The sequence below is a fragment of the Zeugodacus cucurbitae genome, chromosome 3, assembly GCF_028554725.1.
Source record: "Zeugodacus cucurbitae isolate PBARC_wt_2022May chromosome 3, idZeuCucr1.2, whole genome shotgun sequence".
In the NCBI taxonomy this organism is placed as follows: Eukaryota; Metazoa; Arthropoda; class Insecta; order Diptera; family Tephritidae; genus Zeugodacus; species Zeugodacus cucurbitae.
This window is the reverse complement of record NC_071668.1, coordinates 40,621,661-40,638,748: the sequence shown is the minus strand read 5'-3', so window position 1 is coordinate 40,638,748 and position 17,088 is coordinate 40,621,661. Positions and strand designations below refer to the sequence as shown.

The window sequence follows — 17,088 nt, the reverse complement described above, 5'->3', positions numbered from 1 at the left end:
ATATTATAACTTTATTTATGTGTGTGTCATAAAAGTTTATATTTATGTTCAGATATACTTGTTTGACATTGGAGGAGACAACAAATATCCTTGAGGAATTGATGTCAGATGATGATGGGGATGAGATTATTGAAAAAATAGTTATTGAAATATTTAAGTTATTGGAGGATGGAGTCATATGTAGAAGTTCACGTAAGTGAGGAAAGTTTCTGACTGCCATTCACTTGGGAGTGGCCAGGAACGATTCTTTTACATGTGGCTCAAGCAGCTCACAACTTCCGGTCTTAGACCAAGTATCCTCTGGGTAGCCAACAGACATCCGTCTGGAAGCGAGCTAAAGTGAGAAGGCGAATCCCGCTTATGCGGTTGTGCGTAGGGCTTGGGACCCACCACATAAAAACGAATAACCAGTGAATAAGAAACACAGGCCTCGGATGAGAAACCCCCCTTTTGATGACGACCACGGCAAACGTATAAAGGACTATGATTTAAGGGCATGCACCTGGAATGTCCGGACCCTTAATTGGGAAGGTGCCTCTGCCCAGCTGGTTGATGTCCTCGTAAGAGTAAAGGCTGACATCACCGCAATCCAAGAAATGCGATGGACGGGACAAGGACGGAAGAAGGTGGGTCCTTGTGACATCTACTACAGCGGCCATATAAAGGAGCGCAAATTCGGTGTGGGATTCGTGGTGGGAGAGAGACTCCGTCGTCGAGTCCTGGCATTCACCCCGGTGGATGAACGTCTAGCCACAATCCGCATCAAAGCGAGGTTCTTCAACATATCGCTGATTTGCGCCCACGCCCCGACGGAAGAGAAGGACGAAGTGACCAAAGATACCTTCTATGAGCGCCTAGAACGTACCTATGAGCGCTGCCCCCGCCACGATGTCAAAATCGTGCTTGGCGATTTCAACGCTAGGGTGGGTAAAGAAGGTGTCTTTGGCACAACAGTCGGAAAATTCAGCCTCCATGACGAAACATCACCAAACGGTCTGAGGCTGATCGACTTCGCCGGAGCCCGAAATATGGTCATCTGTAGCACTAGATTTCAGCATAAGAAAATCCATCAAGCTACTTGGCTGTCCCCGGATCGAATCACTCGCAACCAGATCGATCATGTTGTGATAGATGGACGACATGTCTCCAGTGTTTTTGATGTGCGTACGCTTCGAAGGTTCGACATCGAGAAGCTGCAATCACAACCGACAGCCGAACGATTTTCTACTCGACTTGCACTCCTGCTCTCTGAGAGCACTCATCAGCATCTCGGTATAAGGGAGCTGTGGGACGGCATATCAAACTCCTTACGTACAGCTGCAACCGAAACCATTGGCTTTCGGAAAAGCCAAAAAAAACAGCTGGTATGATGAGGATTGTCGTCTCGCAGTGGAGAGAAAACAGACTGCCTACCTCGCAATGTTGCGATCGACCGCAACACGAGCGGGATGGGAAAGATACCGAGAGCTGAAGAGGGAAGCGAGACGCATTTGCAGAAAAAGAAAGAAAGAGGCAGAAATGCGTGAGTATGAAGAGCTTGACAAGCTGGCCGACAGGGGTAATGCTCGAAAATTTTACGAAAAGATCCGGCGACTAACTGAAGGTTTCAAGACCGGAGCACACTCCTGTAGGACCCCCAGCGGTGATCTAGTGGTTGATGACCAGAGTATACTGTGTTTGTGGAGGGAACACTTCTCCAGCCTGCTGAATGGCAGTGAAAGTACAACACCAGGAGATGGCGAACCCGATTCCCCAATCGACGACGATGGAACAGATGTACCATTCCCCGACCGTGAAGAAATTAGAATAGCAATTACCCGCTTGAAGAACAACAAGGCGGCGGGGGCCGATGGATTGCCGGCCGAGCTATTCAAATACGGCGGCGAAGAGCTGATAAGGTGCATGCATCAGCTTCTTTGCGAAATATGGTCGGAAGAAAGCATGCCCGACGATTGGAATCTCAGTGTACTCTGCCCAATCCACAAAAAGGGAGACCCCACAATCTGCGCCAACTATCGTGGGATAAGCCTCCTTAACATCGCTTATAAGGTTCTATCGAGCGTACTGTGTGAAAGACTAAAGCCCACCGTCAACAAACTGATTGGACCTTATCAGTGTGGCTTTAGACCTGGAAAATCAACAACTGACCAGATATTCACCATGCGCCAAATCTAGGAGAAGACCCGTGAAAAAAGGATCGACACACACCATCTATTTGTCGACTTTAAAGCTGCTTTCGACAGCACGAAAAGGAGCTGCCTTTATGCCGCGATGTCTGAATTTGGTATCCCCGCAAAACTAATACGGCTGTGTAAGTTGACGTTGAGCAACACCAAAAGCTCCGTCAGGATCGGGAAGGACCTCTCCGAGCCGTTCGATACCAAACGAGGTTTCAGACAAGGTGACTCGCTATCGTGCGACTTCTTTAACTTGATGCTGGAGAAAATTATAAGAGCTGCAGAGCTAAATAGAGAAGGTACAATCTTCTACAAGAGTGTACAGCTCCTGGCGTACGCCGATGATATTGATATCATCGGAAACAACACCCGCGCCGTTAGTTCTGCTTTTTCCCGCCTGGATAAGGAAGCGAAGCGAATGGGTCTGGTGGTGAACGAGGACAAGACGAAATATCTCCTGTCATCAAACAAACAGTCAGCGCATTCGCGTCTTGGCTCCCACGTCACTGTTGACAGTCATAACTTTGAAGTTGTAGATAATTTCGTATACCTAGGAACCAACATTAACACCGATAATAATGTCAGCCTTGAAATCCAACGCAGAATCACTCTTGCCAACAGGTGCTACTATGGACTGAGTAGGCAATTGAAAAGTAAAGTCCTCTCTCGACGAACAAAAACTAAACTCTACAAGTCCCTCATCATTCCCGTCCTACTTTATGGTGCAGAAGCGTGGACGGTGTCAACATCCGATGAGACGGCACTAGGAGTTTTCGAGAGAAAGGTTTTGCGGAAGATTTACGGTCCCTTAAACATTGGCAACGGCGAATACCGCAGAAGATGGAATGATGAGCTGTATGTGTTGTTCGACGACATAGACATAGTCCAGCGAATAAAAAGACAGCGGCTACGCTGGCTGGGTCATGTTGTTCGAATGGATGAAAGTGCCCCAGCTCTGAAAGTTTTCGATGCAGTACCCGCTGGTGGAAGCCGAGGAAGAGGGAGACCTCCACTCCGGTGGAAGGACCAGGTGGAGAAGGACCTGTCTTCACTTGGTATTACCAATTGGCGCCAAACCGCCAAAAGGAGAGATGCGTGGCGCACTGTTGTGGACTCGGCTATAACCGCGTAAGCGGTTTCTACGCCAGTTAAGAAGAAGAAGAAGTTATTGAACCTCCGAGCGGTAAAAATATTGAAACAGATGAAGATTCTGGCGATGAGGATGGCAGTGGACGACCAGATAATTTGCCTAAAGCACAGTTAACGCAATCCTGCCAAGTTAGCGCTAAGGATTTTCTTGAACTATTCGTCCCACAATTTGGATGTTGATGCCTTAGATGCCACTTTACCAACATTTGAGTCGTCAACTTCCAGTTTGATTTTGGAAAAAACACCGAGTAAGATTGTTTGTAAAAACTCTGAAACCAAAAAACGGAGTCAACGACCATCAACTTTAAAACCGACTGCTGCTCAGAAAAAATTGCCAAAGCAAAAGAAAAAGAAGCAAGGACCAACAAAACGAGCTAAACAAAGAAGAGAACCTATAATTCAGTGGGTTGAGAATAATAATACAAGGTACCAATAAGTTTTTCCAGAGCCAAGCTATCTTGACTGCGTTAACCTATCGCCCCATGGCAAATGCTTGGCTTTTGCATCGTAAAGGTGGGGAAAGCGTAACCCAATTGGATTTCCGCAGAGCTATTGCCTCCAGATACTGCAAAACTTTTGGAGTTACAAAGCCTAATCAGAGTTATCGCCGAGTAGCCAGTGATGAAGTGAAATACTCCAGCCGTTTTGATGGACTAAATCATCCATCTTCTATGTGCAAAAAATGTGATGTGGGCTTGTGCATAAAATGCTTTGAAAAATATCATTATTTTGAAAACAATAAAATATAAGTATGAACAACAATGTAATAAGAGTATGAGTGTTCATTATTCTTTCAATCTGAATTGCTTTATTGTGCCAATGTTATCTTGATTTTCGCTAGAATAAAAGTACTGAACATTAATTTTAATAAAAAAAAAATTATGAAAATTGTATTTTACGTGAAAAAGGATGAAGTCAGAAACTGCCCACTGTTACATATATGTAACACCTTCCACAGCGGAAGCCAAGTAAACTATGAACACAATTTTTATTTTCCCTTGTTTCTAATCTCAATTGAAAAAACTTTCTTAAATTTCGCGCTCCTAACCCATCCGGTTCGCCGTGGGCTTGAATGGGTTAATAAATAAAACAAACATACAAATAAATGAGGCATTCGTTGACGAGATAGCAGCCTTGCCCTAATAAATCTCGTTTATTTTCCCCACAAACTGCACTCGATGCTTCTGTTACCAACTTGATTCAGCGCTCCACGGCTTGGATATGGCATGTACCAAGACCGTTTTTAACAATGCCTTTCGCGGTTTCATCGGCCATATTTAAAGTTAGAGGTGGCTCAGTTATATCACAGTCTCGCCACATAATAATATCAGTGTAACCTTTGGCATCGAAGTTAAATGCTGGTACTTTAAACGTTCGAATTTTCCGAGCATTATCTCATCTTGCTTTTACAATTCATCGATATGCAATATCCCTTATAATTTATATGGCGTCGCCAAGCAAGACAATGAGGAGATTTTCTGGGTGACCAAACTATCCATTTCCAAATAACGACTTAGGTTAATGGTTTGCCATAGATTTAGGTTCCGTTAATGCACGAGGAATTAGCTTTTCTTCTGGGTCAGTTTAAGTGGTATACACTCTTACAATTTGATTAGATTATTGTTAGCCATCTAGACTAGTTAAGGGCTTCAGGTTCCAGAGGTCATTTGTCGTATAAATACTTTTGTTCGGTACTAAGCTCTTCCCTGGATATTTCAGGTAATATTGCAGGTAAAACGGTAATTTCGACTATCGGTATTGTTTGACAAATTTGTAATTGAGATCCGATGGCGTCCGAAAAACATTTAGGACTGTAGTTTTTTCTTCTAAATTTAATAAAATATGACGTAGTGGTAGCTCATTTGAATACAATTGACAGATAAACCACTGTGATGTCCTATTGAATTCCTCCATCAGATGAATAACACCACTTTTGAAACCTGTATTCACTACAGTTCCATCGCACCCAACAACAGCTAATTCAAACAGCTTTACCGGCTTAGATTTAAAATGTAATAATAATGTGTTTTTAATATTTTTAAGTGTCTCCGACTCACATTCATTAGTTTGATCCGCACATAATGATCTTCTATCTGTCGTTTTCTGTAAAATTTCCCATGTTTATCAATACGATTTTTTGACGGAAGGAAGGATAAGGCTTTGGTATCCTGCATTCCGTCAAAATGCAAACCACGAAGTTTTATATTGCAGTCCGCTTCTTGTAAAGTTTATCTGACCTTAGTTCTTTCACGGCGCAAATTTGAATGATCAATAACACAACTTGGATCGTTCGGTGAAATAATACCAACGTCTTTTAAAACAAAAGAAGCTTTAATGGCAGCAGGTCTGACGGAGACTCCAGTACGATGTTAGCAGAGGTGGTGATAATTATCTCTTGACCTGTTCTGTACTAACCACTATAAAAAACTTCAAAAGTACTGATTATACCGAAAATAAGCAGGGCAGTGGACGACCAAAGCATACATATCTTAAGGACATCTGTTTGATTCTTAAAAAGGTGGACCAAAATCCAAAAGTAACTACCTTAAAATAGCCCAACATGTCCGAAATACATCACAAAAAGGGTATCTTCTCAAAACAATACAAAAAAATGTTTCCGATAACGGGTTCCACCAGAGATTACCACACAAGTAGCCACTTATTTTTCCCCAAACATGAGATGCTGCTTTCAATTGAAAAGTCATCAGCCAAAGAACAAGAACAACAGGGTTTGTCAAAATAGTGTACCTCTGTGTTTCTGTTTGTATTTTTTTCTTACTCTTCACAGTTGCAACTATGTATATCGACACCGTTTATAAATTTTTCTGGTTGAGCTTTGGTCGAGCAAGAAACTTGCGCCAAACTGCCAGAAGGAGAGACGCATGGCGCGATGTTGTGGACTCGGCGATAACCGCGTAAGCGGTGTCTACGCCAGTCAAGAAGAAGAAGAAGATTTGAGAACTTACTTACTAACTTCTCCGGCAAACTAAAGACAGGACAGCTCATCGTTTCTCGTGTTTGAACTTGACACATATTTCTGCAATTAAGACTAGTTGTTGGGTAAACGATTGCGAACACTGCATACTTCAACTACAGGACGGAGCTAACTCATACACCACTAAACATGCAAAGTTTTTCAGCTTTTACCAACACATACACAAACTAACATACACTAACTTTTTGTAGTTAAATGGCAATATCGGTAGTTAGAATGACAACATTCATTATCCTTAATTTTTGTATGTATAAGAGAGAGATGCGCGTTCTACAATGAACCGTTCAAAATCGCAGTCATGACCGCCATTCATATGAAAAGAAAATTTGAAGGGAGTGGATGTAAGTGCGTATTAATAATTTGTTACTGATATTATTTTATGCAAAGCGAACTGCAACGCACATCTGGTGCGTTCAGGCAAACACAAACATGCAAAACCAAGAATGATATAAGACAAGATTACGACAGGCTGAAGCGTTCACGACCCACGAATGGGAATATGCAACAGAAGAATTGTCAAATGTAAAACGGAAATGTGAAACATAGTGAACCAAATTGAATAATGTGCAGATAAAATTTCACAATGAACGTAATTCTTAAAATCTTCATTTATAAAATGATCCAATATAACAATGCATATTTATAATTAAAATTATATGTTTTGTTACAAAAGTTTGCCATTTTGCCAACTTTTTTGTTGGTTGGAAAAGTGAAAAAAATTCTTTATAGACGACTTTTTTGTACTATTGTTGTTTAATTCCGCCATTGCGGACTTCTTTTTTAAGTTCATAAATTTTTCTCTTAGAATTTTAAATAATAATTAAGCACTAGCCTTGACTTCAGCTCTTTGTTTTGGTTTTATTGTTTCATTTCATTCAACCGTACCATCAAAAATGAAAGACTCACAGCTGAGGAACTAATCCTAACAGTCCTGGTGGAGCTAGAAGCTCGATAGAATTCTCGGCCACTTACAAAATTTTCATCGGATCCAAACGATTTTGAAGCATTAACTCCGGGACATTTTATAATTGGTAGTGCACTAAGGCCACTACCAGAGCTGAGATTGCCAGATGAAATAAGTAGCTTACACAGATGGAATCAAATTACAAGAATTAAACAGACGTTTTGGAACAGGTGATCAAATGATTGTATCAACGAACTTTAAGTTCGATCAAAATGGTTTTCTGAACAACCAAATATCAATAACAACTCAAAGGTCATCATCCATGAAGACATCTTACCACCACAAAAATGGCATATTGGAAGAGTTATAAACTGTACACCAGGAAAGGTCTCTAATATAATATCTTTCTCTGACATAGCATCGCTAAGAACATCCAATAGCGTTTATAAAATGTTTGCTAGTTTATGAGTAATTGGCATACATGAACTTCATGTCTATGGGGGCACCTCTTAACATAGCATGATCTTAACGATCTTGGCTATTGAATAGGGGTGCAGTAGAAAAAATGGAAGAAGGAGCAAAGCCTTTGAGCTATTATTGAAAACAACCAACGTACATTTCACAAAGGTGATCGTTGGTGATTTGGTAACCTGTGGTGAGAACTTTTCTTTATTTTTATCTGACACTGATGAAGTTTGAGACAAAACGAGAATAAAAACAATGAAGAAAGGACTACGTCCGGGTGTAAGTGAACGTTTTATACTATCACAATTTATTTATTTAATTGTATTAAGATTACACTCCACTAAAATGCGAAATAATTATTTTCAGCGTATAGGGGCTAAGGTAAGTCCTGGACCGATTCATTCATTCCACTAAGCTTCATTATATCCAATATTTTTTAAATAAACTTAATATTGCAAAGATATCTCACATGTTAACCGATAACTTACTCACGGTAAGTTTGAGAATCCTAATATAGTAGGTAAGGGCAAAGTGTATTCAACAAATGAACTACACATATGACATTTCATTTCTTTCACCCGAATTTGACATGTTTGTTGCCATTGATATAACCCTTAAGGTCCAGACCCAATGCTGGCTGGCTTTACTTGTGTCATTATTTTGAAAGGGTTCAAAGCGCCCATTTGGTCATACAAGCAAAGTTGGTACGCAAAGTCAACGAAAGCAAGTAAAGCCAGCCAGCATTGGGTCTGGACCTTTACATTTATTCAAAAAGTAAAATTTTGAAATTCAAAAGTAAACAAATTTCAAACCAAAAAAAAATATGTTTTAAATGAATGAAAGAAAATGCCGAATACTTTCTTCTTATGCAAAACAACTCATGGAAGCAATTTACTATTGTTTTGTGCTCCAACTGACAAATTGCAAACCATTTTATCAATATATATTACATTGTTCAAAATAAAAAAGACAGGTTAATGTAAACAAATACATAAATTGTTTACTATTTTATTGTCAAAAACGGGTATGTCAAATACTTAGTTCACTTTGTTGAATACACTTTGGGTAAGGGAAGTTATAAAGCGATGTTGACAATTATTGACAAATGTGCTCATTATAAAGAGAACAATATTACCTGCCAATTTCAGAAAATTAATATTTTTTTTATAAATGCCACACCTCCATTGGAGTGTTTAAACAAAAATTTATACCGATATCTTCATTGGTTATCGATTTATATAATTGCAAAGAGAACGAATCTGATTGTATTCAAAATTGAGTTTTATAATACATATAATTATAATTTATTTGATTTGCAATATGCATAACTAAGACCTAGAAAGATTCATGCATTGTTATGTTATTCTACGTACCAATAATATGTACATGTGATTTTAATGTTATTAACTGTACGCTTACAGTTTCGCCTATATACAATGCGCAAACGACTCTTTATATGACTTCGTTTATATTTGATATCAAAATATATACGTACATATGCAAAAATGCATTAATTATTCAATAAAATGCTTTGAAGTAAATTAATTATTTTATATAGATATGCTAAAATACAATATAATTATATACTATATATGTACATAAGTATATTTATTTTCTTTGGTTATTAAAATTTTCTATAATATACCAAAAGTATAAACGTTCGCGCATAATTTGCAATTGTAAACAAAATCAAAAGAACCATACGAATAATGTTTTTAAATTTATTTACATGCATATGTGCCTCATGGTTTGTTGTAAAATCTTCGTTGCCACGGACAACGAATGGCCGCAAATTGTGATTTTTTGTTCTCAAGTCAATGCAGCGTCGCATGTTCGAAGGGAAGAGGTTCAGGTCCCCAAGTCATATTATCGTTTATATTTTTATGTCTTGATCCTACATTGAAATATGGCATAATACATTGGTAGAATATTTAAATAAATTTAATTATTTGTATTTGCTAATTGTAGGTCAATACTATACAATACATAATTAACGCATTTATAATTAGGGAAGGATCACTTGAAACGGCTCTGTAAAGCTCGATGTGTCGAAGGTTTGATGGCCGCCTGCGCGACGTCAAAACAACGCAACATTGCTTCGTTGGAAGAAAATCGGCTTGTCGTAAATATGTATGAATATGTATGAGCATGCAAACATATCTACATAATTTTTTGCGAGACTTTGATCAGAATTGCTGAAAAATATTAAAAATCGACTCAAGGGCTATGTTGCCATTTTTGTACCTAGGTTTTTGCGATGTTGCAAATTTTCCTTCTGGAGGGAACATTAGAAAAATCTTCAATTTATGATTTTTGTCATCGTCGCGAAGAGCCGTTTGTAGACATGGCATGCGCAGGGAGGAGTGTATGGCGTTGCTTTTATGAATGAAGCAACTTTGCCAAGTAAATGTGCGCTTGCGTTCATGAATGAAAATGTGTTTGTTGTATTTACTACAAAATGTGACTTCGTTGATTGGCTGCCATATTGACTTGTGATACTGCTTATGCGTTCGAGGCGCTTGTTGTTTTTGTAGAAAATGCTTTTGATTTTTTGTGATGGTGACAAACTTACGTGTACGCATATGCGAATGTAAGTTTGTGTATGCATTACTTGTTCGTCAATGACATACAAACATATTTATGTATATGCATATGTAACAATGTGTGCATATGACCTTCACTGATAAGTGATAACGAGACAATGCGAATTTTGGAAGATGTCCATACATATGCATCTACATATGTACATATGTACGTAAGCGCTTTTGTGTATATGTAGATATGTAGATATATACATATATATTTTAGTATTGTAAGAAATGCATTTAATATAAAAATAAAAACATTTTTTATGAAAGCAGGTATATTATTTTAAAACATTACATATTTAACCATTACATTAAACCATTTTGACGACAAATATGCCTCTGAAATCGCATAATTTATTTGAATTGAATAAATTTTACATGCAGTCATAAATAAATATAATATTAGCACATATGATTGCATATAAATGTATCAATATATGTATAAGCAAACGGGCTAACATTCCGATATAATAGAAATGTAAATCTCTGAGAATATTTTTCATTTAATGCTCAGCAATGTTAACGTGACGCTGTTAAAATTTCTCCTTCCGCGTTGGCTGTGGTGAGACTGGATCATAGTGTTTTGTTAGATTTTGACAATTCACACGCTGGTCCGCAATTGGACCTTCTCTATATTATAAGCTCTCTGACATGTGTATAGACATTGAATATTTTGTCATGAAACTGTAATCTTAATTGTTTGAACATATGCAAGGGTCGGTAGATAAAACCGACGTTTTTTTATTACTATATTTTTAATCAATTGCCCATTGTCCACATTGATATTGCCGAGAACAGAATTTTTTTTAAAACGCAGAATATAGATATTACATTAATAATAGTTTTTTTCTCACCTTGAGCAATCAAACTAAAATATTTTCCACAAATTGACGAAGTGCCCCTAAACTTTTACAAACGCGTTTATTGTTTATGTCTTATTTAAGGGTTTCCGATATATATAATGTGTAATATATATGTATATATATTCATATATGTGTAGATAGATTGATATATATGTACATATATATATTCTGTTGTACTGTTTTTATACTGATAGAATATTTTAATGCAATCCATTTACATGTAATTTTTTATTATTTTCTTAACATTTATCTTTAAATCCATTTTTCCATATATAACGTAGCTTATTCAAAATATTTGTTGCAATTTTATAAGATCTATGAAAGATTCTCGAACCTCATTGAAAACACTTTATACATGTATCTCTTTGTAAGTTTTATCATGTTCACGGCTTATAAAATGTGTTGACTCGTTTCTTTCAAAAAGTATGCGAACAACGTGTCCTACAACTAGCATGAAATACCGTTGTGTATTATGATATTTGAGATTGTTTGGAATTATTTTTGCATTGTAGTCTTGTACTAAATTTGAAAGAAATATTTTTTTTCGATACACGTCATTTTAGTTTTGTACAATAACAATGTTCTTTCATATTTAAATAAAGTCTTAAATATTATTATATTTATTAAGATAAGAAAAGGCTATCCACTTTATTTATGTACCTGCAATTATAGATGTATAATAATTATTAAAATCACAACATATTCCACATATATGTATATTTCACAAGCTAAGAGATTATACGGAAAAATTTTTCGCACCAACTATTTGACATCAAAACCAATACACGACTGAGCGTGAACATGATCTTGAGAGAACCAGAACTGTGACTATGTTGATATTTCAATGTTATTAGAAATAAAAGAGATAAAGATAAATATAAATATTTAAACTCTCACATAAAATGAGAATTATTTAAATTTAAATCAAATCGAATAACATACATAGATTAAAAATGTTTATACATATGCTTGAAATATTTATATGAGGTCAACGTCATCTGCAACTGAACTGAAAATTTGAATTTGACGTACAAATTTGGTTTACTATCGCACGCAACATGTTTTGTTATCTAAGGGTTGTTAACACAGTAGTAAATGGTATGACATAAATATACAGTGACTCACAAAATGATCACGCTTTAGATGGATAGCGATTTCTTTTTTCCTTCCGGGTTATATGTATGTATGCAGTTAGACACAAATTCGACTAATTCGGTTGGTGTTTGAGGTACCGTTACCAATATGTTTTACGTTGTCACAAAAATTAGTGGTAAAGCATATTTTGAAAAATGTGCCGAAGGCAAGAGTGATCAGTTTTGAGACTTTCGCTCGAAGAGTTAGATCGCGCGTAGAAAAGAGAATTTATAAAATGGAATTCTTTGAGTTACGTATATACGTAAATACGTATTAAGGTTTATCGATTTTTTATATTTTTTTTCGCCTTCCTCCAAACAGCTTTGGCAACTAGCGTCTGACATGATCCCTAGCCTCACCTCTCTGAAGGATACTGCACTTCGAAGCAGTATATCTGCAGCTACTTTGATGGCAGCTACCTCTGTCTGAAATGAACTGAAGTTAATTGAGAGCTTCCGACAAAAAATATATTTAATTCTTTTCGGACCAACAAGCAGGCTCTGATTTTACCTGTACAATTGGCCATCTCAGCTCATGGCTCCTCGCCTTTAACCAACAGGCAGGCTCTGATTTTACCTGTACAATTGGCCATACCAGCTCATGGCTCTTCGCCTTTAATCTCAGTTCATGGACGAAACAATAGGTTTACGGAGGCCGCCTTAGCATGTTGAAGATTAATCTGTAGGATCTTAATCCTCCAAAGTGCGAGTTCCGCACACTCCATGCGTTCCAACCGATCCTTTTCGAAAAGCTTACCAAGATTGAAAACAGATCCGTCGTTTGACGAACCGCCTCCAATTCTTGCGGCATCCGAACCGATCGGCGCTCATCATCTCATCCGGCGCTCCCGCTGGCCTTGTCATCGGTAGAGAGGATCCGGAGAACCAGCCTCTTGAAGTCAAAGCTAATGGCTCCCTTAACATCGCTGAGAGGACCCAAGGACTCCTAATTCAGTAGTATCAGCTCTTGCCGATACAATTCCTATTGACGCACGTCCTGCTACTACTTCAAAATTTCTATCATTATAATCGATGCCTGCTCTAGTTTAGTGGATATAATTGGAAAACATATTTTGCCATGTACAAAAAAAGATATTCGTGGGGTGAGAGGGAGGAAGCGCTCCTAATTGAATTGTGGCAATATAAGGTGTGTGCTCTGCGCGGGGCAGGAAAAAAAGCCATATTTTAAGGGAAATTGCAGTGGAGTTGCAGCAACGAGATGTGTCATTCACAGCGGCCGAAATTAATTAATTTGTAGAGACAGAAGGATGTCGCATAATTTATTAAATTACGTTCGGTTCATTCGAAAGTTTTCTTAAAAAAACACAGATCTATTTCGTTGACAATCGTGTTCCCAAAAATTACGTTGATGGAATTAATGAAATTAGGATAAAACGTAGTTTGTTCAACTCTTCCATCTTTTTTGCAAAGCCAGTGTGCTGGGTAGTAAGAGTGTCTATCGATTCTATTGAAGAATTATGGTTGCGCAAGATATTTATCTGGCTTTTCAAAGCCAATACCTTCATTATTTAAATGTTATTGTCGTGATTCTATAAAATAATAATTATAAGCAAATATTAAAGATTCAAAAACATATGTACCATTATCGTTGCAAAATTTAAACAAACAAATAAATTTGTCAAAAAAAAAAACTGTTAACCAAAACGCATCGAAAACACATGATGTCGGTCAGAACGACGAGAATCCACAAATTGAGTTGTTCAAGATGTTTTCAATGTCGGTCCGAACGTATTATAAGTTATAAATAAAAGTGAAATTCTAATAATATAATTTAACATTTCATTGTCAAATAACACTAAATATCGGACAATATGTGATACATTATATTGAAATTAGAAGATCATCTCTTCTTGATAATAATGTGACTTGTTAATACAAATATATTGAATTTCGTCCTTCGTGTTATCTGGCAGAAAAACATTGAAAAATTAGATATCGCTAGGTCCTTTTTCCTAAAGCATTAAAATTAATATATGTATGTAGTTATTTAGGTAAGTTGGGTTGATTTTAATATAAATATTTAAGATATAAAAAAATTTCGTCGAATAAAAAATATCAAATTCGTATTCAATATTTTTTTAAAATACATCTGAATATATTTCCTCGGTTTTAAAGATACGCACTCACCTCTGTGCATCAAAGAACGCCCGTCAACAAACACAATGAAGATTCGACTTGCACTCCTGCTCTCTGAGGTCACTTATCAGCATCTTGATATAAGGGAGCTGTGGCACGGCATCTCAAACTCATTGCATACCGCTGCAGCCGAAACAATTGGTCTCCGGCAACGCCAAAAAACCAGTTATTACGCTGAGAATTCTCGTTCCGCAATGAGAGAACAGACTGCCTACCAAAAGATGGGCCGATTTACAGAAGGTTTCCAGACCGGAGCAATATCATGTAGGGACTGAGGAGGTAATCTGGTGACGGATATCCAGAGCATACTGGGATTATGGAGGGAACACTTCTCCGACCTGCTGAATGGCAGTGAAAGTACAACACCAGGAGATGGCGAACCCGATTTCCCAATCGATGACGACAGAATAGATGTTCCATTACCCGAACATGAAGAAATTCGATTAGCAATTGCCCTCTTGAAGAACAACAAAGCAATTCAAATACGGCGGCGAAGAACTGAAAAGGTGCATGCATCAGCTTCTTTGTAGAATATGGTCGGAAGAAAGCATGCCTGACGATTGGAATCGCAAATAAGGTCCGGTCGTGCGTATTGTGTGAAAGACTAAAGCCCACCGTCAACCAACTGATTGGACCTTATCAGTGCGGCTTTAGACGTGGAAACTCCACCATAGACCAGATATTCAACATGCACCAAATCTTGGAAAAGAACCGAGAGAGAAGAATTGATACTCACACGCCTTTTCATCGATTTTAAAGCTGCTTTCGACAGCATGAGAAGACGTTGCCTATATGCCGCGATGTCTGAATTTGGTATTCCTGCAAAACTAATACGGCTATGTAAACTGATAGTAACATCAAAAGCTCCGGGAGGATCGGGCAGGACCTCTCCGAGCAGTTCGATACCAAACGAGGCTTCAGACAGGGTGACTCACTATCATGCGACTTCTTCAATATATTGCTGGAAAAAATAATACGAGCTGCAGAGTTAAATAGAGAAGGTACAATCTTTTATAAAAGTGTACAGCTGCTGGCGTGCGCCTATGATATTGATATCATCGAAACGTATAGGTCTGGTGGTGAATGAGGACAAGACGAAATATCTCCTCTCATCAAACAAACACTGAACGTACACGCGTCCGGCTCCCACGTCACTGTTGACAGTCATAACTTTGAAGTCGTAGATACTTTCGCCTACTTGGAAACCAGCATTAGCAACACCAACAATATCAGCCTCGAAATCCAACGCAGAATCACTCTTGCCAACAGGTGCTACTTTGGACTGAGTAGGCAATTGAAAAATAAAGTCTTCTCTCCACGAACCAAAATCAAACTCTACGAGTCGCTCATTATTCCCGTCCTGGGAGGTCACACGGAAAAGTAAACGAGATACTCTGTGAATGCGATAATCGAAATGTAAATTCCATTCAACGCATTTGTTTTTTCCCCTTCCATATATTGCGTTTACGAGTTTCAAATTAGTGCGTTTTACGAATTTTTCATTCGATATAAAACTGGCCAACGCTACGGACAAACATTGTAAGTTAATAAGGTTTATTTGTAGTTTAATTACTAAAATAATGTCTTTAACAGGGAAAATTCCAAAAATAAGAAACATAAAATGGAAAATAGAAAATATAAATAGATCATGGGATCTAAAACGCAAATGTTATGAAGTTATATGTTGCACGCTGTAACTAGTAGAAGTTTGGTATTTATCAGAAGTTTAGAAGAATTACACATACTTACAAATACAGAAATATTTATCATATCAGATTAAGCCATATACAATACTTTTCGCTTAATTGCACATCGAAATTTGCACAAATTTTCGTTCAATTAACCGGGGAATTAATTAACAGATACTCGCTTAATTGAATAATTCGTTTAATTAAAAGAATCCCGTTTAAATGAAAAGTTTGTTCAATTACAGGAATCATTCTTATTTGGACCATTTGGTGAATTAAGCGATTACCTGGGAATCGAAATTTGAAAGTTGTTCGATATCATTAAAATTTCAAGAATGTAAAACTTTAAACGCGTTTATCTCAAAACTCGAATTTTGAGTTCATTGGACACGATTTCTTGAAGTTATGAAGCGATTCTGGTGAAAAAATTGCACACATCTTTATTGCAACTAATTTTCCAGTCAGTATATGGCGAAAATTTTACCACAAAAGTTAGTTTTTTTTTGTTCAAAATTTATCAAAAATTTAATATTTAATCTCTTCTTTTTTCCTTCGTTTATTATCAACAAATATTTGTTTGTTGATTTGGATGAACCCATAATGAGTTATGATGTCTACGGCAAGAACCTTTTTTGGACACTTCATGGAAGATGAGGTACCAACGGCTAAGCTTTCGGAATTTGTATATATAAATTTTACATAATACTGTTTAAATATGTATTTTAATATGTTGAATGAAATAAGTTATTGTGTACAATAAAAAAAATTGTAAATATACTAATGTTTTCAACCTAACCCCAAAAGGAAACTGCATACATATGTACATATGTGCACTTAAAGTGTTTCAAATATTTGAATATTTTTTACCATTATAGGAAAAAATGCAATAACAATTTTATGTATTATACTAACATATCTATGAATATATTTACGAATATATATATTTGGTATTCAAATTTCGGGTGCAAC

At 37.2% G+C, this 17,088-nt stretch overlaps 1 protein-coding gene across 1 annotated transcript in view; it reads right to left on the bottom strand.

Moving 5' to 3' along the window:
• Positions 1 to 11,961, bottom strand: part of LOC105219691 (apolipophorins) — a 133,209-nt gene extending 121,248 nt beyond the window's left edge. The window contains exon 1 of the mRNA XM_054227646.1: positions 11,802 to 11,961. The gene's annotated coding sequence lies outside the window, so the exon portion shown is untranslated. The remainder of the gene's footprint in view (positions 1 to 11,801) is intronic.
• Between the last annotated feature and the right edge of the window lie 5,127 nt (positions 11,962 to 17,088).